The sequence below is a fragment of the Pseudopipra pipra genome, chromosome 1 (assembly GCF_036250125.1).
Source record: "Pseudopipra pipra isolate bDixPip1 chromosome 1, bDixPip1.hap1, whole genome shotgun sequence".
NCBI classification, from domain to species: Eukaryota; Metazoa; Chordata; class Aves; order Passeriformes; family Pipridae; genus Pseudopipra; species Pseudopipra pipra.
The window spans coordinates 69,460,113-69,484,865 of NC_087549.1; positions in this window are offsets into that span (position 1 = coordinate 69,460,113).

The following is a 24,753-nucleotide window of genomic DNA, read 5'->3' on the forward strand; positions in this document are numbered from 1 at the left end:
CTTAAGCTTGAGTTGAGCTGAAAGGACAGGCATTTTATAGAAATAGCATCTGAACCAGAATAATTTTCTGGTTGATTTAGTATAACATTCCACTTTTTGAAACAGATTAATATTCTACCAAGTGGCTTTTAGCAGATTTGAAAAGCTATGAGTGCTTCCTGTCAAGCTGTCACAGAAACAAAGACTGGACCTTTTCCCACTGAGAATTGCTCCTCCTAAAAGCAGCTTTTGGATGAGAAACAGACATCTTTTTGTTACATGTGTTCTGAATTTCATCAAAATAAAACAGAAATTAGCACAGAGAATTGGAATATTTCCCACCTCATACCTACATTCTCACTGCATCAGATTGCACTTGGATTATGATAGTTGCATTCAGGAATGAAGAACTGCTCCAGCTTCCCTTGCATTTTCATACAAGCTGCTTGTTGGGATGACAGGTGGGTGCAGAGCTGCTGCTCTCTTCTTAGCAAGTAGCTGTGGTGAGTGGGAGAGCAGCTTGCCCCAAGGCTGACATTTTGGGAGACGTAACTTTCTGGGTGAGCGCTCCTGTGTATCTGAAGTAGGTCAGCAATATGCTGGGTTTGAGACTGAAACACATTGTCAAAGTTTATATTCTCTCCCTCTGTCCAGAGAGTGAAAGCATTTACGTAATAGATCATTGAGTTCAGAGACTATGAAAGATGCCTCTTGCACATTTTCATCTATATAGTAAAGGCAGCTTCTGTTAATAAAAGTTGAAAAACATGCAAAATTGATGAACAAACAACTTTTTTTTTTCCTTTTTTTGTTAGAGAAAGCACATCTATTTTTAAATAAATTATATATCTGTTTTTCCTAAGAGAATGAGTCTGAAGTTCTACTATTTTGTTGATTTGTCTTTTAAAATAATTATATTATAGGCTGAAGATCCTTTTTTAAAATCTGACAAAATTCACTTTCCTCAATTTTTTTAGAAGCAAATGATACTCAGTGCCACTGAAACTAATTGTACCTGATTCATTGTGTGTTTTCAATAAAAGCCCTTAAAAGCTCCAACAGTCTTGCTTAAACTGTTAAAATTAATTTTTAAATAAAAAATAATCAAGCTCTTTTAAAATTTTCAAGCAACATTGAAGTAGCTTGAAACTGAATTAGAAGTTTTATTTCAAGTTGAAATTCTCACAAAATCCTCATTTTTTTCTGCCATCTCAACTCTTCTCAAAAGTTTAGTGTGTAGAGAATTCAGATTAAATATTTTCAGCATTAGTTTATCTCCACTTCCACTGAACTCGTAGGAATTCTACAATGCATATTAGTGGGAAAAGACCTCTCTCTAAAAAAAAATATTTAGTCTGAGAGTCTTAATTTTAACTCTATCCTGGTATGTATCCAACAAATCAAAAATTTTGGGAAGTGAAATTATTTTCCCCAGGGTACAAGAATAAGCTTTAATTGTCATGCCTAAAACTGGGTAACATTTATTTTGTTGTATTTCAAAAAATGGAGGGAACTGACTCTGGCATGGTTATGTGCATTCAATAAGATCTTTCTTTAAAGTATGTATGACCTCAGTTCTTTGGGATAAAAGGTAACAGCTCATGAGAAAGCATAGTCCAGGAAATTGCTGTTGTTATGAATGAACATTAAAATCTATTGAAGTTTTATTTTCTATATTTATATTTTCTTCTGTGATCTTTCATATGCTTAAGAAAGAATATAAAATTTCTATTTTAGGAAAAAATCTACTAACTTCATTAAATGTGTTTTATGTTACATAAATAAAGATTTGGAGAGTGCAGAAAGATCTTGTCCTAATGATGTCAAAATATATGCTCACACTAGTCCCAAGGAAGCTCCAGAGCTTTGGGCCTGTGACTAAAGTGGTACAATGGGTACAGAGGGTACAATGAACTGTATAGTGATGGTAACCAGAAAGACCAGAGTGCATCATGGGAGATTGTATTAGGGCCATCCAGAGACACATCCAGCATGCATATGTAAGGGAAAATAGGACATGAAAAAGCCAGAACTGTAGAGGTCGTTACATATGTCAGAGGTTAGTGATATACTAAAATTAATATTGACACAAAATTAAATAGTTCACATTATTAAAAAAAAAAAAAAAGAAAATATATAAAACTTGTGATACTCCTGAATTATGTTTTCTGATCTTTTTTTTTTTCATTCTAGCCATTGCTTCTTCAATGATTTGATAGATGTATTTATAGTCTGGTTTTTTTTGTCCGGAGTTAGTATAAAAGACAAATGCTGAAATATCCAAGTAACCAAATATTCATTGCTTAGTAATACTAAACTAAGATTCTCTGGATGAACTCTGCACCTTCGAATTTGCTTCAGTTGGAATATATTTAACTTTTTTAGTAATTTGTCCTTCTTGTCAACAGCTTTTTATATAGAAAGTACAGCAATATTACCTTCCTAACCAGGCCACAAAATTTGGACACTGGATATCTGAAAGTCTACAATTAGATGGTGTGGCTAATACAATAGCCTCAGTTTGGATAAAAAAAGCAACAAGTGCTACTGCAGGACGGACACAGAAATCTGTGTAACTCCTTTTAGGAAATCTGAAGTACTACTTGGTGATCTCCCACTCAAAGTACATGTTATTTTTACTTTTATTCCCTCTGTTCAGTGTATAGACAAGCATAAAAAAAATTAGTGAACAAGAATACTTTTTGAACACTCTTTGTCTTTCTGGATCTTAATCTCAAAAGCAAACAGATATCAAAGCCAAAAGTATATTATGAATACAACAAAACTGGTAAAAATAGAAACTAGAAGCAGCCAAGGGGCTTGATAAGAGAAGCAAAGAAGGAGAAGCAAAAGGGAATACAACATAATAGGATTAACAGAAATATAAGAATTGAAATTTAGAACTGAATGTTGCAATCATGGTTTCAAAAATATTTAGTGTAAATCATGAATAACACTTCCTGGGATGAGATAAGTGTAAGTGAAGTCATTGGACTATCCAAACAACTGAAAAAAAAAGTTGTTTATTTTGTAATTATGCAAATCTATATGAAACTATGACCAAAAATATATTAAAAAAAATAAAAATCAGGAGAACTCTTGGCTTAGAGTTGCTGAGAGTTGAAGACATATTCTTCATTGTCTCCATTCATTTCATTTATCTGAGGAATATAGCATACAAGTCTGTGGTTATAATGTAAGGGGGTCATAACCTTTATCACCATCCCTACATTCTAAGTTGGTAACAATTTCACTTCTGACTGTCTCAGCATAAGACTCATAATTTAGCAGAAAGACAAACTAGAAAAATCAGTCCCTCCACAACACACAGTGCTTAAGTGAGCATGTGGGTGCCTGCATAAGTAAAAACAACATTTCTGTGTCGGAGAAGAGCTGTAGTAGTATTGTCTCTGCTTTATTATCTCTTGAAGGAAACTTCAGTCTGACAATCTAGCACTTTGAATTGATTTTAATGGTCACAAAATCAAATTGAGTTTTGTCATCAGTGATGTAATTTCAAGTGTAGCCATATTCTTCCCCTCTCACTCTGTTCCAAAAATAAATATACATATGACCGCAGCTTGCTAATTGGCTGTGGGGGTTCCTTATTCCTGTGAGCAGGACAGAGACACTTGGGACACACATCAGTGTGAATAACACATTGAGTGTCTCCTGCACGACAGCACAACCCTACAGTGATGAAGGGATAAGACTCCCTTAGAGTCTTATAGTGTGTTTCTCTCTTCACAAGGAGCCCCTTGTAACGTACCTGGGTTACTGCCACCACCAGATGCACCCCCGAGTGATGTAGACCTGTTGCTATTACCAGCAGACTCTAAAGAAGCACTTCTACAAAATGACTAATCAACACTAACTTTGCCTCCAGGTGGGCAAAGGAAATTGTTACATGAAGCACTAGATTGTTCCATACTCCAACCTGTGCTGCTCTGAGAAGAAGAGGTGGCTCTTCTACATAATCAACAGTAAGGAATGGTGAAAGGGACTTTTCTCCCTCCTGGGCATTTGCAAACTGATCTTCCCTTTCTACACTTAGTGAACAGTTATTCCACTTCTAGAGACATAATTTGCAGTTATCACTTCTGACTTCGGATGCTGAGCTTGAGAGCACCAAAGCCCTAGGTTCCCTAAGAGAGCCATGGAAAGACCAGGGACACTTCCAGGGGAAATTCAGGCTACTGCAACTCTGACTTCCTTTCCAGTAATACTTAACTCTCTATAGCCTACATGAGGCTGGAGGCAACTACTCTCTAACACGGGTGCTTCTGATATATGATGCATGGAGTCCCAGCCATTTGCACATTAATGGAAAAATATCTGGGAATTAATCACAAAATTAGAATCCAGTTTTGTTTAGTAGTTAAAATTTGTTGTTAAACACATTTCAGTCCTATTATATTCCACAGCATATGAAACTCCTCAGAATCTCAGAGGAAGAAAATGCACATTGCAGAGATGCATCAGCTATTGCAGTAAACCAACATTCTGTGAAGATTACTTTGTTTTCTAGAAGTTTCTACTGTTTGTAAAATAATCCCCAGCAGCTATTCTGTACTATGACAACCAAAAGTAGCCTTTTTTAGAAGTTTTCTTCTCACATTTTTGGCTTAACAGTACTTCTTCATAAAGAGTTAATGGTTTACAAGGTATTCTGTGGGCCGTTTTGTTTGGGGTTTTTTTAAACAACAGAATGAAAAGGTAGGCTAATTCAGTGCAGTAGCTGATATTACACCATAACATCTTGACTTTTCAATCACTTCAATTACTTTAATGCTGTAATTTGCTTCCCTTGAGTAATATCTAAAATGAATAAAAATGTAAATGTTGAAGTTTGGCTCAGATATTTGATATTGAGATTTTTACAGTGATAACCTTGTAATTTAAACACAGCCAGGTGGAGAAAGAGATGATGTCATGGTTTGAGAGCTCCAAAATCCAATTCCCTAGTCCAACCCCCCTCCTACATCTCACTCAGTGTGATATGGGTTTTCCAGACATCACACAAGACTTAAAAATGGGGGAAGGGAATATATATTACAATGACTGTACAAAATAAATACTACAATACATTACATACAATCTTAGCTATCTCTACCATGACAATGGTAGTATTTACAATGGATCAAATCTCTTCTCCCCTCCAAATAAAAGTCCAGGAGGGAAGAAGGAAAGATCCTTTCCACTTTCAGAGCAGCATTCTCTTCAGAGTAGCAGTCTATCTCTCTCTCTTCCATGCAGCAGCTGTAGCTGGATCTCTGCCAGTACACACGAGGGGGTATCCAAGCCCCTCGGCCCTTCGTCTCCAAGAGAGGGTCTTTCTCTTCTGTGGACTGCATAGCAGGGACAAAACTCGCTTCACCACGTCATATCATGGGGTGTAAGACCCCCATGAAGGTCCCTTCCTCAGGGGATTCACCCCGAGTCAGAACATCTCGGGCAGCTTTCAGTTGAAGGCCTTTGCCTCAAGAGTTCTATCAGAGCTTCTGTGCTCTGATCTCAGGCTGCTAGCTTAGCTTGGCAGCAGCGGCGAGGGGGGCCAAGGTCACCCCCTCCACATTCCTTTAATCGTCCCAGTCCAGCTTTCCAGGACGCCTGAGCTTTTCAGCTCCTCTCTGCAGTGCTGTAGCACTCCACGACTCTTTCAAGTAAGAGTCCATCATCCTCCTCTTTTCTAGGAGGGGTCTCCAAGGAGTTTGGGGTTTGTTTTGTTCAGTTCTTACCCCAACTTTCTGTCTCTCTCTGTAGAGCCTAGTCTGCTCTCTCTGCTGCTGGCTCTCGTTCTCTTCAGACAACTCTGTGTGTCTCTTGCTCAGCTGCATGTTTGTTTCTGTTGCTTCTCCCTTATCTCTTGGCTCTCAACCACAGTCTCTGGACGCTGCTCCTGCTGCTGCTCTGTCTCTGCTCACTCACGGTGGAGAAAACTTCTTTAGCTTTCTAGCTACAGGTACTTAGCCCAGTTTTACACTGTTCCAAGTCAGTGCAGCCCCTCTGCCGGGGCTTTGGTGGGGGGGAGCAGAGCCCCCAAGGGGCTCTGGGCCCCTCAGCTCGTGGCTTTCACAACATGACCACTTCTCCAACAACAACTGCAACTACCTTCTTTTCTGTTCTGCTTGTGATATGTTTATATTTTGCAAAAGCACTCATTGGTTCAAACTTCAAGGGTTTCCACCCCCTGGGGTTTTACCATTTTATAATTGCGGGGGAAAACTGTTTTCCCCCTACCACAGGTGAAGAGAGAACAATCTTCATTATTGTGATGCCCTTTTCGTACGTATACATAGAAATTAAATCACACAACCCAACATTTAGTCCGTTGTGATGTATACTCCATTATATAATCAAATCTTTCAAATCTAATTAAATAAGCATGCTGCCATTTCTATGATTATTCCTTATTCCTTGCAAAGGCTCCCAAAATGGACCTATAGCCTGCGTATGCAGACTAACAAGATCGTAGAAAACATCGCATAATTTAAGGAGGCTCATTTCTTTTTCAAAGGAACTTTTTTTTGGAAAAAAGGAAATTTTCCTTTTTTCAAAGGAAATCTTTACTTGATCATTCAACTGTCCTGGTGAGCTCTGTTTGTTTGGCAGTATTGCAGTTTTAAACTGCAGACGCAAATATCGAAAACGGAATTTTCTATGTAATCATTTTGGTGCCAAATCTTTCCAACTGTTGAATCTATAAAGATGCAAAGTTTCTTCCTTAGTTTTCATTTTGAGAGCATTTTTCTATCTATTTTTCTATTTTGCAAATCTCCTAAAGCATAGCATGGAGGCCCTTTGGAAATTAGTTTATGCATATAAAACCATTTCCCAGTAGGCCAGTTGGATGCAAAATATGGAAACATTACAATTTACTTATATTCCAGATTCTTCCCAGCCCCCCCCTCTGACACCCACCATATCTTAGCAAAGCATGCCGTTCAGTCCAGAAGCTCTGTGTTTCACCTTCGTTTTCAGAGGAAAGAGAATCATCCTCACAAAAACTGAACTGAAAGCAAATACTCTGTACAGCAATCAAATTTCTCAATTTTCTCAATTTAAGCTTGAGTTACCACCATTGAATAAATTTATGTTCAATATCAGTGTAACTCCATTGATATGAATAAATTCAGATGGACCTTAAAAAGGCTCAGAGTGAGCATGCCCTCTGTTTTATGTAATGATGCATCTCAGCACTGCCAGTGATGTTAATGAATGGACACAAACAAGCTGTAATGCTACGTTGCCTTAACTTATATCTTGTTCAATGCAATCATACTGTTAATCTTATTAATGATGCTAGCTCTTATACATAGTCTCCTACTAACAGATCTTAAAATTCTATATGGGGAGATCAGTGGCACAGTTTACGCAAGGGGTCATTGACAAACCAATATACAACAAGGAGGATAAAGAGCTTTAAATAAAGGATGATGAACAATGACTATATTTCATTTTGTTAAATTCGAGCAAAAATACTTTTCCATATGGAAATGCCAATATCTGTGTCACACAGCTCATTTTTTAGTATTGTTCTGGCAGTTTCCAAGAAAGCATACACTCTCTTATCCACAGCTGTACTCTTCAATGCTGCTGATGACTTTTTTAAAAGAAATATTATGGTATTGTCAATAATGATACAAATACTGGATACTTTGGTAAAATTATGAAAGAGTAGATACTCAGGGGTCACATGCAAGACAGCTTTCATATGGAACTCAGTGATAAGTTATAAAATCCTTTCTAAAGTTAAGGAGAGTTAAATCTTGCAAAATCTCAAGCGGTTCATTGAAAATTTACTCCTCATTATCAAAACTGTAAACAAAATACTCAATAGAAAGATATTTCTACCTAGATTTTATGGAAAAGATTATTTATGCTCTTGAACATCTGATATTCTGTAGAGAAGAGTACTTTCATAGCTCAAAGAAAATTGTGCTTTCATCATTTACAGTTTTAAAGAGTCTCAATGTCACAAAAGAAATGAAACTCAGTGGGACAGATGAGTTCTCAACAATAAAAGTTAAAAATACCAACCATTAAAAGTATTTCAGCAGCTGCCTAATGCCTTCAAAAATTTCTTGGCAGGTTGCTGAGGCAGGCACCCTGCTACACTCCTTTGTTGTTTACAGTTTGCCTTTCTACTGCCCCACAGACACCAAGCAGTCATCCTCAGAGTGGGAGCTGTGTTCAGATTCCAGTTGCATCCTTGAAAGGCATTTAAATTATGGTCTAATCAGGTGTATTTAAGCAAATTTATCTGCAGTTAGCTACTTCCAGCATTAAGGATAGAAGGATATATAGAGAACAATCCTTTGCTCTCATCATGTAAAGGGCTGGACTTATGCCTGAACTTTTTTTGTTGGAGGTGGAAAACCCAATTCATCACAACATACCTCTCTGCAGAGGACATGAAGGTTCAGCCAGAAATGTCTGGAGGTAATACTTGCATTAAAGGGGAACTGGATTTTCAACACATACTGACTGATCATCAGAGCATCTTAGAATGAGAATGCTTTTTGTAATATTAAATATTTTAAAAGTGTTTTATTTTTTATCACCTCTTCCATATCTTCAGAGGCATGCTTTTGATATAGGAACTATTACTTATTAGATTTCACAGGCAGGAAATCCATGTATGCAGGTCAACTGTAGTTTAGTCAAGTTCAAACTTAGAATAAAGACAAACTTAGAAATGGTCTGGGAAGGGCAAGTGTAGGACCTGAATGTCTAGATTCAAGAAGAGCAGGGGATTGTCCTGAGTGTGATTGATAGACAGAATCTCTTTTGGCAGTTCACAAGAGGATATCTTTCAATAGATCTTTGCCACTGTTTACTTTTATTAATAAAATCTTAACTATTTTTTTTAAAAAAGGGAATCTTGAATGCACTATACTGAATATAATGTCACATAAGATAATTACAAATTCACAAGAAAACAACCACACTTTTTGAATTGTAAAGAATTACAGGAAATCTGAAAAGGCGTCTCCCTTCCCTCCCTCCTCCCAAAGTATTATTTTATTAATTAGGGAATGAGTTAGCGCCTATTTATTATACAGTGCAGTTCACAGACAACTGTTAGATTGAACATAACAAGAATTTAACTAATTGACATTAGCTTTCATTAGTCTCTAACGTCTCAAATAAGGTATTATGAGAGTGAAATAAATTTAAACTAATGTAATATCCAATTAGGATATAATCCAAGGTAGATATTTCCCTATTTGAATATTCTTTCCTTCATTGATCCCTCCTGATAATGCCTGCCTTGCATTTCTCAGCAGTACATTAGAGGGATAGTGACCTTTCACAAGAACAGAAATTCACAAGGCAGAATGAGGTGCCGTGTTTATTTAATTAGACCAGTATGATCCACTGTTCCATGAGATGTATTTTATTTATTTAACATGAGATGTCTTTATTTTTGCATAGCTCAGATGTTAACTTCTCCCTTTTCATATTTAAAATTCCTCTTCCACCATTATTCTAGTGGAACTAGAGCCCCATCAAAATGAACACAACTCAACCAACCTCAGTCTCACACTTGAGTATCACTCAAGTGTGCTCAGGCAAAGAATGTCTCCTTAAATTTGAAGATTCCCTCGGTTTCCAGTCCTACATAGACAATGAGCACAAATACAGTCAAGATCTACTGACTTGTCTCAGCTACATTTGTTGGAATAACCAAGATTTCATGCGACATTCAGAGAAACATTTTAAAAGTATTTTTCATAATTTCAGTAGTTGCTGTGAGGTGTCTCCAACTTAAAGGAAAATTAAAATGACATACTCTGGATATCAGCAAAGATACAGAAGATTTATGCCAGTACATTTTAAAGAAACACATGGCTGAACATATTTAAGCCACTAAATATTTGTTTATGTATTGCACAGGATAAAAATATGTATAAAATTCTAAAGCACAGAAGCTATTTTGCAAACACCGTTCATGGTCCATTTAGTTCTACATATTTTGGTACTATATCTAGGGCCAATATTCAAGACTTCTTGAAGTTCTTAAACCAGAAACTTGGAATTCTGATGTACAATTCAGTCTCCTGTTCTAAGCAAGAATAAGAAGTCTCTAGTTTTGAAGCAAAGGACTTATTTCCACAATTCACTCTTTTTAATCCAATGGAACAAATGCAAAGGTGGTCTTACTCTGAGCAATGGACCAGAAAGTAGTTATTCTGAGAGTGGTACAATCTATTTGCCTGTCTTATGCTGTCCTCTGCAGTTAATCTATTTTGTAAAGGCCGTACCCAGAATTTTGTTTTGGTTTTCTGTCAGTGATACTGTTGATACAATCAGTAACTAATATTATTCTTTTTCCCAAAATAAAACCTTATTTGAAACTGCACTATAGCAAAAGGTAGCGGCCCTTGAATTCATAGTCTGTGGAAAGACTGGCAATGGAGACTGCACATGAGCTTTGACATTACACAGTTCACTGACTCAGAAGATGTCTCCTTTCTGAAAGGTCAGGATGCAGAAGACCAAATTCAAGTACAACAGAGGCTCAGATTCTATGTGTATAATAGAAAAAGCAGGTGTAAACTAAAGAAAGCTCTCAGTAAAAAAGTGTAGGGTAGAGTTGTCCCTTAGCATAGACAGGATTTCTATGACGTACACTTTTTTTTTTGTCGCCCAAGGTTAAATTTTACCCCTAAACTGAAGTAAGGAACTAAGCAATCTCCTCTTTGAAATTAGAAAAAGGGTAGCACAGTAGATATGTCCATAATAAAGACAGTAGTACTTGGAGTCTTTTTTTTTTTTTTGCAAATTGACTTTATCAACTAGGGTGCATCTTGACATTTTAGAAAAATATAAAATAATTGATTTTATCTTAATTCAAAATGTCAGTGGATTTACTGAACATCTAGTCTATTATCTCAGCGTTATGCTACTCCTCTCATAGTCTCCTCCAATTGCCTCTTCATGTTAATTTTTAATCTCTACTTCCTCTTTGTGATTTCCCACTCTTCTCCACAACACGGTCCCCTCTTTTTTTGTGCAGTTCTCCACTTATTTTCTAGCTGTGATCTTTCCTTCTTTCTCTTAAGCCTGTGGGGTTTAATTAGTCCACTTAGGCATACAATGGGCACTGCAGACCCACTGCTGTCCCTAGGGCATGGGGTATGGCTTGAGGGATGTTCTACTTAAGCCTGTTGTGTTAAACTTGCTGCAGCTCAGTGTTGAAAACTTAACCTCACCTAACATCTATGATCAAGAAAGGGCAAGGAAAGGAAACTGTTCTCAGACTTCCTGTATTTACAAGTTGAAGTGTCACAGAAAACAGTTTTAGTGATGACATTGTTTTAAGTGTAATTAAGTTTCAGCATAAATAGGTTTATAATACTTGAAAAGACACAGAAATTAATTAATAAAACTATTAATGGCATTGTCATTTGCACTTTGTTATTTTAATGCTGGTAACTTTTACAAGTCATTGTCTTATTCCACATGTTAAGAGTGTCTGAAAGGAAGCTAAATACAGCACTTTGCTGTTCACAAATTCTTTCTCTATTTAAAAAATATTATATATTATATAAAATATTATATTTGCAATGTGATTAAAATAATTAAAATACTGCTAGTTATGCTGAGTTCTCTCAGTTCAAGAATTATTAATTATTGCTTATGCAGTCATAGTTCAGAGTAAATCCTGCAGATTTCACCTCTGAGTGATAACTTCAACATGGATAATTTCTGAGGTATTCAATAGCACTATTTAGATAGGATGCTCTTAAGTGACCTCCTCTGGATTACTAGAATAAGTAGTATACAGTTATACCTTCTGAAAGTTTGCATGATTTTCCAGATTGTCGTGGTTTAGGAATGGTAATCCCCAGTTTGGTGTTCCCACTGCAACACTCCAAATCATGTGCCACTCTATCACACTACCCTGACCTGGAAGTGATCCCTTTCCCCACTCCCTGGCAATGACTTGAGGTGGTATAGAATAACCACTTGGTCCCAGCCATTCCCCCTCCTGGCTAAGCAAAAACTAGCCTTGTCCTGGCCAGAACCAGGACACAGGTTTTATTTGATGATCTAATAGGAGAAGTTACCTTTAGCTTCTATTTTTTTCATGTTAATAAGATTTGTTTAATCCTTATTACATTGTATCTGAATTACTGTTCCAGAAAACTCTTTCTATGGAGCTACATTTCTATGTGAAACTTAGGTTCAGCTTCACAATGCCTTGCTTCTTTCTGGGATTCATGCCCTCAGGAACTGCACTTGTGTTCTGTGAAAAATGCCAGGCGATCTTTATGCAGTTTAACTATAGGAATCATTAGGGCTCTACTGCTGAAAAGGGAGATACCAAGTAAGTTAATGGAAAATGCTGAGGAGATGGTTGTATTTCACCCATCAATTATGGTTCGATATGAGCAAAAAGACGTTGTACCCCACACACACCTGAGAATAACATGTATTGTTTGTCCTTGCCATGTAATTGCCATCAGCACAGCTTCTAACCATGACAGCTGTGACTGCACCAAGTTTTAGACACATCAATGAAATCACACATGTGCACATTCTTTGGGCTGTAAAAGGTGAAAATGTGTTGATGAAATTCTCCCATTTTTTCAAATGTAAGTAGTACAGATGCTTGATTGCCTATATTTCCAGACCTTCTGAATAAACAAGTGTCCTAAAAATACAGTATGTATTATGACCCAGATTTGTCTCTGAAGTCGCTCTGCCTCCCAGTACAATTGGCTCACAACACAAAAAGGAAGGTTGTAATTTTGCTGTAAAGCCTCAGAGGATATGACAAGGTCCAGAAACACCTGATGCAGGAAATCTGTAGCCCGGGAAAATGTAATTTTGCTACTATTTCTTAGAGACCACAAGTTTTTTTTTTGATCTGACAAGTGCAAGTTCTCTAGACTTGCCTAGGCTTCTTTTGTTCAGCTGTAATAGCAATTTATCTGGCAATCAGATAACTACTGTCCAAATTTATTTTAGTTTAGCTTTAATTTATAGCAGTAACAAGTGTTTACTCTGTGTACATTGACTGACTTCAGAATAAAATGTGGTATGGAAGAGCATAGACTCAGAGTGATACTAAAGGTTCTGTACTGGAAACACAAATCTCAATTGTCAAAGGTCACTACAGAAATACAATTTGGAATTGTTCAGGTAAAAACATGTTTTTAGAGATAAAAAAGACAATAAATAAACTGAACAACTGAAAACCAGTGAAAAGAAAGGATATGTAGACAGACCAAGCTAACAGAATGTATAAAAATCAACCAAAGCAGATCCAAGGCCGAGGAGGAATCACGTAAGTCTTGGCAAAGAGGATAAAGAAACCCCAATCCTAATGTCACTTTCCTCCCAATGGAGACCTCAGAATGCCACCTAACCTCTCCAAATTCTGATCAAAACAAACTCCTCAATCTTGGGACCCAGAGGAACTTTGGAAAGGTGAGTTTATCAAAGAAGATACAGGGATGCATGTTTTTGCTTTAAAATGTAACTGTAATAATAAAGTTTTTTATGTATCAATTTGGAATATAAATGTTTATTATTATACACAGAGTAATTTGCAATATTAAGTCTGTCTGACTGCCGAGGGCACTGTTGAAGGGTGTTCCAGTGGATCTTTTGAACGTTTTGAAGTCCCTCTTGTTATTGCTGCTCCATTATGGGTAAGGGAGTTCCTTCTGGTTTCCACATCATTTATCATCCATGTTAAGAGAATAGGGACTGTTAAGAGAATAGCCACTGGGGTCTGCAGTTAACCTCATTCTATGTGCTGATGGCCAATGACATTCAAATCCATTTGAATGTTTTAAGAGGTGAAAAATTTTAATAAAATGCAGAATCTGAATGAAACTGAAAAGGGAAGATGCATGTGCTCAGCACCTTGGGGAAAAAACTCTACAACACACACAAACAAATAAATCCCACCTACTGTATTTCTTTGGTCTGAGAGATACAGAGATTACTACTGAAAATGTAAACTGGAGATGTTTGACACTGCAAAGAAACTGCACCTCAAAAGGTCAGACTTTTAGTTTGCATGCTTGCAGCACAGGACATCACTATAAGAAACACACAGATTTAAAACTTATTCATCAAAAAGAAGCAACAATTTAAGAATACTAAAACATAGCTAAACTTTGTATTTAGGGTTGTCATAGTTATAGTACTCAGTGGAAGTATACAGTGGAAGATGATAGCTTTTGAAAACCTTATACCCCATCTGCCTCAGATGTATAACTAAAATCAAGAACGGGAGAAAATAGATGTTATAAACCACAGCCATTATGCATCTGCACTAGAAAACTCTGCCAAGTACGAAAGGATAAGTTAACACCATGCAGACTGTGGTGTATGGGCATTGTGCTCTGTGCAGACATTACTTTTGTGATTGAAATAGGATATCTTGTATGGACAGAGCACCCTTTGGTAACCTTCCCCTAGTCCGTTGCTATGCTCATCTTTAGTTTAGATGAGGCTAAGGAGACATGCTGGGAAAAGTGATCAGTGTTCTATGCACAACAGTACCTCTTGCAACAGCTGCACCGTACTGGGTTTGTGTGACAATGTTTCAGTATCAAGGGGTAGGACTACAGGGGTGAGTTCTCCAAGAAGCTGCAGCCCCTGGAGGAGCCCACGCAGGAGAAGGTGGCTGTGACCCCATGGGAAGTGTATGCTGGAGCAGGCTCTTGGACCTGTGGCCCTGTAGAGAGAGCAGCCCACAGGAGTAGGTTTATTGATTAGGCTTGTGATTCCATGAGGGACCTACACTGGAGCAGTCTGTTCCTGAAGACTGCAGCCCATGGAAGGGACCCATGCTGGAGCAATTCATGAAGAACTGCAACCTACAGGAAGGACCCACACTGCAGAAGTTCTTGGAGGTTTGTCTCCCACAGGAGGGACCCCATGCAGGAAGAGGGGAAGAGTGTGAGGAGTCCTCCTTCTGATGAGAAAGGAGTGGCACAGGCAAATTGTGATGAACTGACGACAGTCCTCCTTCCCCATCACCCTAAGCCATGGGCAGGGAGCAGGAAGAGAAAATAAGAAGTGGAGACCAAGAAGGGGTGGGGGATAGTGTTTTTTAGATTTGATTTTATTTCCCAGTACCCTACTCTGACTTGACTGGTGACAAATTAAACTATTTTTTCCAAGTTGAGTCTGTTTTGCCTGTGACAGTAATCAGTGAGTGATCTCTCCCTGCCCTTATCTTGACTCTTGAGCCTTTCATCATATTTTCCCTCCCCTGATTGTCTGAGGAGGGGAGCGAAAAAGCTTTGGTGGGCAACTGGAAGCCAGCAAGAGTCAAACCACCATACTGCACCAAGGTCTTTGAATGGCTATTCAAATGACTCTCAACAGTTAGGGAAGATGGATGTGCCTTGCCTTTTAATTGCTCCTGATGGTTTACCAAAAGTAACTTTAAAAACTGCTTAAAAACACAGATCAAAACCTATGTTACTTATCAGTGACCATTCAAATTATTTACCTGTATTCAGCACGGTTTTAGGAACAGCACAACTGTTTTTATTGCAGAAATGTGGTGTTTATTAATGTAATAAGCTCACACGACCCGGTTGGTTGGGGGTCCAAACAACCAAATCTGTTTATTGGAAGCAAATAGCATCTTTTATATGTACTTTAAAACAATACATGATTCTCTTAACCAATTACCATGGGGTACCCCAGCGCCCATGTGCAGGAGTACATTTGGGGCTTCATTTCCCAGGATGCTCCTTCCAGCATCCCTAACACATGCCCCCTACACAGAAATATCTTCGTGTACTGGGTTTCTTACAATATGAATCCGTTAACAGATGGCTAATTTTGCTATCAGAAATTTTCCTGCTTTGGATATCCACAAAAACAAACACTTTTGTAAAAAGTGAATTTAGGCAAGTGTGTAATCTTAGGGACATGATTCTAATACAAGATCAAATGGGGATTGTTATATAGTGGGTAGTCCAGGCTATTTCTGGGTAATCCTATTTCATATTTTAAAAAGATAAAATGTCCATTATGATGATAAGATCAGAATTATGACAGGCAGAGGAATGAGGGCATTGCATAATTTGTAAATTCCCATTACAGAATGGTCAGCAATTAGTAAAATGGCAATCTGCCGTCACTTAAAGAAGTAGAAAACACTTGTAAAGGTTATCCTAATATCTCTATTTTGACAGTTCCACACATATTAAAATAACTTATCTCTATGATGATATTTAGTGGTGGAATAGGTATGCAGCAGCAAACAGATTCATAGTGAAAGAAATCTTGACTGAGTAAACTGAATATTACTAACAGTAGCAATGTAGCAGCTCTGGTCCAATTTGTAAAAAAGAGAATGTTCTGAGTAAAAAAAACCTGAAAAATACATCACTTCAAAGATCCTGTGTGCTGGGCAAGAAGAACAGAGTCTCTATGAAAACAAAGGCAAAATCTACAGTAAAACAAATAGAACAATTAACTGGCCTTCTGTATTCAAACCATGACTCTATTTTGGCATGTCAATGAAAACACCTTTATAAGGTATGTTAATGACTAATCCTCTGTAGTGTCTCTAGGTTTTTATGGCTTAGTCTTCCCCAGATTTTTCCTTATGTTACCATTTCAACTGTAGATGGCTTTCAGACCCTTGAAAAGAATAACTCTTTTACAAAGTCTGAAACATTTACATTATCAAGCACTGATGTACTTTTACATCAAACAGTATAAATTAAAATTGCCAAAAATGTGACTCCCTGAGAGATCTTAAAAAATTACCATGTAGTGGTAGAGATGCCTGGTCATACTAAGCATAGAATATCCTTCCAATGTTTTTTCCCTTCGGGCAAAGGAGAATGTGGCTTTCAAAACTTACTTTAAGGTCAAAATTTCAGTATGTGATAAAAGGAGCTCATTCTTTATCTTGTAATGAGCTCAGTATGCCCATTTGATGCAGACCAAGTGGTTGAAATGAAATCTTTCATCTCTTTGACATTCATGCAGGCTTTCTCAGCTTGGTTTTTACCTTTTTTTTTCTCTCTTTTTTTTGTTTAAGCAAATGACCAGCAATAATATGCAATATGCCTTTTGCTTTGAGGTATTTAGCTATTATTCACTGCATTTACCAGATACCTGCTATGGTTTCCCAAGTAGTGACTTGGTTTAACAACACAGATTACACTTTTTAAACTCCTTCACATGGTACATGAATATAGTCCACTGTTCTGGTGACCAAAATGAAAGACAAATTTACGTCTTCAAGTACAAATAACTTTACATCATATGCCTTCTTTGAAAAAATGACAAAATATTATACACAGAATTGTCACAGGACAGTGAGAATGGCATTCCCTAAGAAAAAAATTAAAAAATTCTTTGTTCCATGTACCACTGTCTCTTTCAACACCATGCATTTCCTAATGTTGATGCATTTCTGTCAATCCTCATTTGGCATCCTCATTCTTCGCATCACTGGCCTCCAAATTTAACATACAGGCAGGAATTTTCATGTTGAAAGCTTTACACTTCCCAAATCTGATTGGACTTTGCCGACACTGTTGAATAATGGTTAGTCTCAAGAGCATTACCCAATATAGATGTAATTAAAATTTTCTAATCCCGTACAGCAGCTGATATGGTTTGAAGCTGGCTCCCTGCCAAGTCTCCAAACCTCACCACAAGAAGTGTCCCCCCCCAAACCAACAGAGAAGGGAAAAAAACCAAGAGAACCGAAACAACAGAGAGACAGGTAAAGCAATATATATAAATATATTTACACTTATACTACGGTTATATACAATTGAAATATATATAGAATTTTCACAAGGAAAAGGGAAAGGGAAGGGGGAAGGGAAAAAAAGGAACAAAACCAAAATAAAAAATATATATATCCTGATAAGTAGCCCAAGATCTTGCAACTAAAAGGATTAGCAAAAGAATATCTTACTATTCTCCTTGGGACAACAGAAAGTTGTGCTGGAACAACCACCGGCAACCTTTGTCTCCCAAGGTCCGCAAAACCTTACGAGGCCTCACTCTCCAACCCAACAGATTCAACAGCAGGAAACCCATACCTCCAAAGCCGCCAGAAGGAAAGAGGGGGCAAAGACCTCTCCTCCTTTCTTCTTATACCCTGGCTTATGTAAAAATCGTAGGGAATACCAGCTAAATCTGGGTACTTCCTTGGTTACAAACTGGTCATCAAGGAAGGCCTAGACTAAACTACCACAGCGGCTAACAAAGCTTTCTCAGAGTGAGAATTTTTCATCATTCACTCATTCAGTTGTTTACTGCTCTGAGCTCTATGGCTACTCATTTTTTATTCCTGCTTTGTGCTCTCAGTTTTATGAGCTTGGCCATTTTGAACACAGAAGAGTTCTCCCTTTATACAGAAAGGCTAAGCAAGAATTACACCACTTATTTTTCACTTCATTCTGTCTCAATTTCCAAAATTCTAGTCAGTCTCAGTCTCTGAATTTAATTCAATGGCTTTGTAATTCCAGATTACATTGGGATCAGTTAAAAACATATATCCTTTTTTCTTGTCTTCTTCTTTTCTCTTATTCCAGTTGTAGGGCTGATCTTTAGTCACAGATTATTTGAACCATTCACCCTAACTTATGCTCACAGTTTTGGCCTTTTCTCTTTGCTTTGTTCAGTGACATTTCTTGGGCAATTTTGCCATCTGTGGGATAAAATTAAAAGGAGAGGAGTAAGGGTGAAATCCCTATCATCTGTTCTGAAATATCAGTTATTCTATTACCTAGTATTTACCTGAGATTGTCTCTTTTGCATCTTTTCAAACAATCTTGGCTCCGTACATTTTATTGTCCTGACTTGGAACAGAGGAATATTTAACTGGGGGAAAAAGGCATTTGTTAGATGAAAATTTCTAGTACTTTTCACATTATTCACAAATTCTAAACTGCAACAAGGTGTTCTTGCAGTGTTATAGACGCAAAAGCAAACTAATAAAAGTAATTTATCAGCACATCATCAGTTTCAACATAGGTATGAACAGAAATTAGTTTCCGTGGATTATCATCTGGTAGAACCTAAATGTTTTTAAAGAAGATAAAAGATCTGATGAGACTTTGCCAATACGATGCAAAAATTGTCATCTGTTTGTTTGCCATAAAATGACTGTTTAGAAATCCTTTAAGTTTCTGATTTATCACAACTTTAAAAAAAAGTAGAACTGAAATAGTAATGTGAGACATGGTACCCATATTGTTCACATCCAGCATTACAATTCTATCTTTTGCTTCCGTCATCAGCTTTTATGCCAGCAGAAGTCTTTGTCTCAAAAAATTCCCTGTAGCTAACAGTCTTTTTAACACATACACAGTTTTCCTAATCAACCTTTCAGAATCCTAATCAATAGAGGCAGTTAAAGCATTTGCCATTTTCTCAATGGAATCAATGTTACCATCCTGATTTCAGTTTCTGACCATGTGAGTCAAATACTGAGGCTGAAGAAAAAAAGGTCCCCTCAGAAACAAACAAACAAGCAATCCCCCAAATCACAAGATAAAGCAATCTTAAATTTCTTCAAAACATTTTGAAAAGGTGAAATTACAGCATTTTTCATAGGCCATAAAATTTAGTGCCAGTTTGGCGGAAAATAGTAGCATTCTGCAAACAGAATGGCTGTTTGCGGAAATCTAAGCTGACCATATGATATAAAATATTGTAGTCAAATTAATTGTCTTTATCTTATTACCAAGACCACAGCCCAAACTAGCAGGCTCAACATTTTTTGTCATTTCTTCTTTATGAGCTCTGCATAAAAATGCAAAACATCCATAAATCATAGAGCTGTCATGTGCTCCCAACTTTTTCTTTCACTTTCTTCCTGATGGTCTTATAAGAAGCCTGAACAGCATGTTTCCCCTCACCCCTTTTCCAAAGCAAATGGCAACTCACACTTCTGACTCCTTATTCAAGTTTCATCCAAGGTTGTATTCAGTTTAGCAAATCACCTGTGTAAGACTGACTCCTTCAATACATCACAAGAGTATGCAACAGCATGGGAATCAAGGGTCAGTCTTTATTGATATATAGTATTAAAAGAAAGCATTAATCCAATGTACACTGTGTGTAGACCCTGCCTTAAATCCTGTAACGGTTTTGAGGGTGTGAAGGGGACAACCAAAGACAAAATATTTCCCCAATATCTTGATAAAGAAAATACTCATGATCACACTAACCATATATGTGGGAACTGTGCAGTCGCTTTGGTGTGTGAAGATGGATGATTTAGCCAAATCTTTAAAAACTTTGTTCCTTTCCTGACAATCCTTGGCAAAACTCCTCTGAATCTGGCCATACCAGCTAGATTTCTCCCATTTACCGCAAGTGACCCCCAACTGGGATAAGCTACCATTCATCAAATGAATAATTTTAAAAGAACTGAGCTTTGAGGAAGAAGAAATATTTATCATCTTTTTTTTTTTTTTGGGACAGAAAACTGGCGAAGCACCTCCACTGAAGAATTTTCTATATGTCCAGCAAAGACTCCATCTACTCTACTGCTCTTCCTGAAGATGCATTAGAGTTAGGATATTTCCGATAGTAAAGAAAGTGTAACAAAGTGAACACATTTCTGTATTTCTTTAGCTGCTGTTTAATGACCTGTGAAAAGGAGAGTCAAATATATTGAAGATCTGGATAAAAGAGACTGGAATAGCATAGATGAAGAAAAGGATTATGAAAAATAATGTCATTAGAAAAACAGGTTGGATTTCAAGAAGACAAGATGCAAAGTTTTAAGCTATGGAGTAAAACAAGATGAACTGTGTTAACACAAATCAGTTATTTATAGAAAAGATAATGTTGGCAAAATGACCAATGGTAATAAACAGGACATGAAAGTATTTATGGTGAAAATTAGGACATTTCAGCCCTCAGAAAAACAATATGTTAGAGTAGATTTCCAATAGGAATAGTATGGGGAAAACAATGAGCTAGTTTTGGACTTGATCATTTTGGGAAATGGATTATATGCCCAGGCTGCCAGCAGTAGCAGCAGGTCGAACTGAGGAACCAAATGTTTCCTTTCCATCTATACTCCACAGAGTAAATCTAGCTCAAACAACTGGCATTTTTACACAGGAAAGTGAATGGAAAGAAACTCAGTCCCTAAGAGAGACTTGGAATTTAAAAGTTTTGTTACATAAGACAAGACAAAGACACAGAAGGATTTTAACTATACCATCTTGTAAAGAAATATATCAAACATGTAAGTAGGTTTCATCTAGCTCAACTTAGAAGTCTTAAATTTATGTTCTTGAACCTGTTTCAGGTAGCTTGAACTCTCCCTTTTTAACCAAGAGAGAGAAAAAGGTAATGTTAGAAAGTAGATATGCCTTAAATTTTGCTTATATAATTGGATATATCTTAAAAGCCTATCTTAGCAGAAATTCCAGTTTGAATCACCTTTTTGAGGCACCAGCTTGTTATTGTCACAGTTTTATTTGGAAGCTATCTTTTTCACTTTATAGGCAAATATATCATTTAAGGTAACTTTTATTCACCTCACACAAGCTTTATAAAAAATAGGTCAAAGTGTCCTTTATTAAATGTAGATTAATACACGATAAAACTAATCATAAACCCCAGATTTACCATTATGACAATGAAAAACATGATTTAAAAAAACTTTATTATTACTTTATTAGTAAGGAAGAAACCATGTATTCTCATGCTGATTTGAGATTGGTGAAATAATTTTCTTCAAAATAAAGGTAAATGAGAAAAATTTAAAGTATAGAAGGGTGTGAAATGGTTCTGCTACTCCCAGGCATGTTGGTACATCTGTTAGATGTTGGTACATCTGTTAGACCGGGTTAAGATTACATTAATTTATAGATGGGCAGAGCACTTCACTGAATGGTCATGTCAGATTATGAACTTGTGAACTGGTGATGAAGTAGTTTCAGTACATGATTTTTCTCCTTGCTTCACTGACTGAATCCAATTAACAGCACCATATATATAGACAGTGTTTAATACATTGATAAAACATGACTTTAAAATGCAAAAGATCCTTTTACCTTAATTTAAATGAGCTCAGTATTTAGTGAAAACAGAACTTAACACATAAAATAAGAAATCATCCTGATGCCTAAAAGAAAATTCAGGGAGGAAAAAAACTCCAAGGCAATTTAGTTTTGAAGGTGAGATAAGGAAAGTGTTTTAATTTGTGCCTAGGCATAAGATTACTAGACATGCACGTGCCCCTCTGTTACAGATGTGACAATTTATAATATTGTCTGTCCAATCCCAGATGTTTCCACCATGTGGCTTTTGCCCTGATCCACCCTCAGTCCGCCCCTTGGGAATTGGGGATAGAGTCTCTAAGACCACCTGTTCATCAATCTTCGTCTTCTTTGAGGTAGAGGGGGTATATATTCACCCAGTTCTTGACTGTACTTTTGTGGTTTAGGCCAAGATACAATCATTCTTTGAATAGAACAGGCCTATCTGAAAGAGAGACTAAACATTTCTACTGGAATTCAGGGGATAATTGATATGGGGAGCATGGAATGGGGTAATAGGTTTGAAAATCTATGTTGCTTCTGTGCTAAGGGTAAGGGAATAAGGGCTGCTGCTTCTAAATCTACTTCTGCTATATAACTACTTATAAAGCTTATAAAAATTAGACAAATGAAAAAACTAGATGGACCTTAAGGCATCAATCCTAATAGTTCTTTGTAAAAAGTTTCTACAACAAGCAGCTCTGAATTCTAACGGAAGAAAGGAAAGAGACAGAAAGACATAAGGAGGGAAGGAAGGAAGGAAGGAAGGAAAGAAGGAAAGAAGGAAGGAAGGAAGGAAGGAAGGAAGGAAGGAAGGAAGGAAAACAAAAAAAGAAAGACAGAAGACTAGATAGGACTCCCAGACAAAATATTATTAAAAGAGTGAAAGGAAACCAAAATTCCTGACTAAATGTTCCAGCTCTAGCACATTGCATTTTTTTTTCCAGACAGCCTGTTTATGCTAGCAAAAGTTACTTGCTTAATTAGCCCAATGATCCAGGTATGCTAATGGCTATTGATCAGACATGTGGTGAATTAAAGTCTTAAGTTGTTTGGCCTTCACTGACAACTTGTGAACAGTTATTCACATTAGCTCAGTTAGCTCAGTTGAATTAATTGGGATTCTTCATGTGAATAATAGTTGTAAGAGACAAATATTCTGATCTGAGGTAGATTTTTGTTACTTGAAGAGTATTCATGCTCTGCTTGTCCCTCTGCAGCAGACACTGTGTCTCAGGAGAAGGAGAAGAATGAGGTACATCATTCTTGCAAAATTCTGCAAGCAGTATAGCCAGCTTGAATGATTTGGGTTAATTTCACATGGCTTTCACATGTAGATGACTAACATAAGAGAATAAGAAAGCTTTTTGAATCACAGCACCTTGTAGTCACTGTGTGCTACTGGCTGAGAGTCTCCAGTTTGTAAGTAGCCTGTTACAACAATACCCTTAGAATTTGCTGCTGAACCAGACTGTTTTGCTTTTCAGGACTTCCTATTGTTGTGGTGTTTGTAATATTATTTACCAATCCTTAACTGGTTTTAACTTTAATCCACTGTTTAAAATGTCTTCTTTTCACATCAGGAAAGTACTCAGATTTATTCCTGGTATTATTTGTATGCTACATTTATAAAATATCCAAATTTTGGAGAATAGTCTGGATCTAGCTCTTACCAAACAAATGCAGCCTTTATATTTTCCTTATCAGAGGGCTTAATCCCTTAATTTAGGGATTTCTACAGAAAGGTTTTAAACATTTTCCACAAGACTGGACCCTGCATTCCACTGACATCAATAGAAACTCTGAAACTTAGTCTCCTTCACTCTTAAACTGGATTTTTTACTTGATAAGTTGTACATTGTAATCTAGCCTCAGAATTTAATTAGTATTTGGAGTGCTGGTATTCTAGCAACACAGATTAGCTTTAATTGTTTTTTTCTTGTATTGATTTTCAGGAAAATTTAAACATACAAGTTCCAGTAGTACTATATAGAAGGTACATTTCTTAATTCTTTGGTCTTCAGTGGGAAGACAAAGCACTAAGAGAGCAAAAGCCACTATGCAGCATTCGAGGAAGCTGAGTGATTCTAAACAAAAATTCAAGCAGCACAGGACAGTCTTCCTGATAACATTTGCTTGCGGTAGGAATTAAATCATGGCCTGTTCTTAAGCATGAGATAAAATATTTAAATAATACAACTAACTAAAAATAATGCCATTCCTAATGTAGACATCAAAAAGCGTATATTATTAATGTTATGTCAACTAAGGTTTCCAGGAAGAGCTCTTGTCACTGTACTGCAAAATTAAAAAAACTTTGGGCCTGGCTAATGTCACAGCTTCCAATATTTCTAAAATGGGTGGAGATTCAACTTCGTTATATTCAGTTCAGTTATATTTTGCATAAGCAAATGGCTGAGGACAAAGTAGTACTAGTAGCAGAGATACAGTACCAAGTTTTTGATGTAACACAAGAGCACATTAAGATACATTGACTGACATAGACTGTTTTAAAAATAATAAGACCAAATAGAGGGTTTTGTCTTTTTTGGCATGTCTCTGAGTTTACCTGCTGTTTTTCTTGCTGGTGGTGATTGTTTAATCTGTTATGAATATTTATTTTGCTCTTCAAAGGGAATAGCGTTCTGAGAAATTTACTGGACATTTATTTCACTTTATTAACTTAAAAATCCATTAGAAATAGAGCTCTTGGTGAGATTGTGTTTGATAAAGACATGTTGGTCTAGACTCT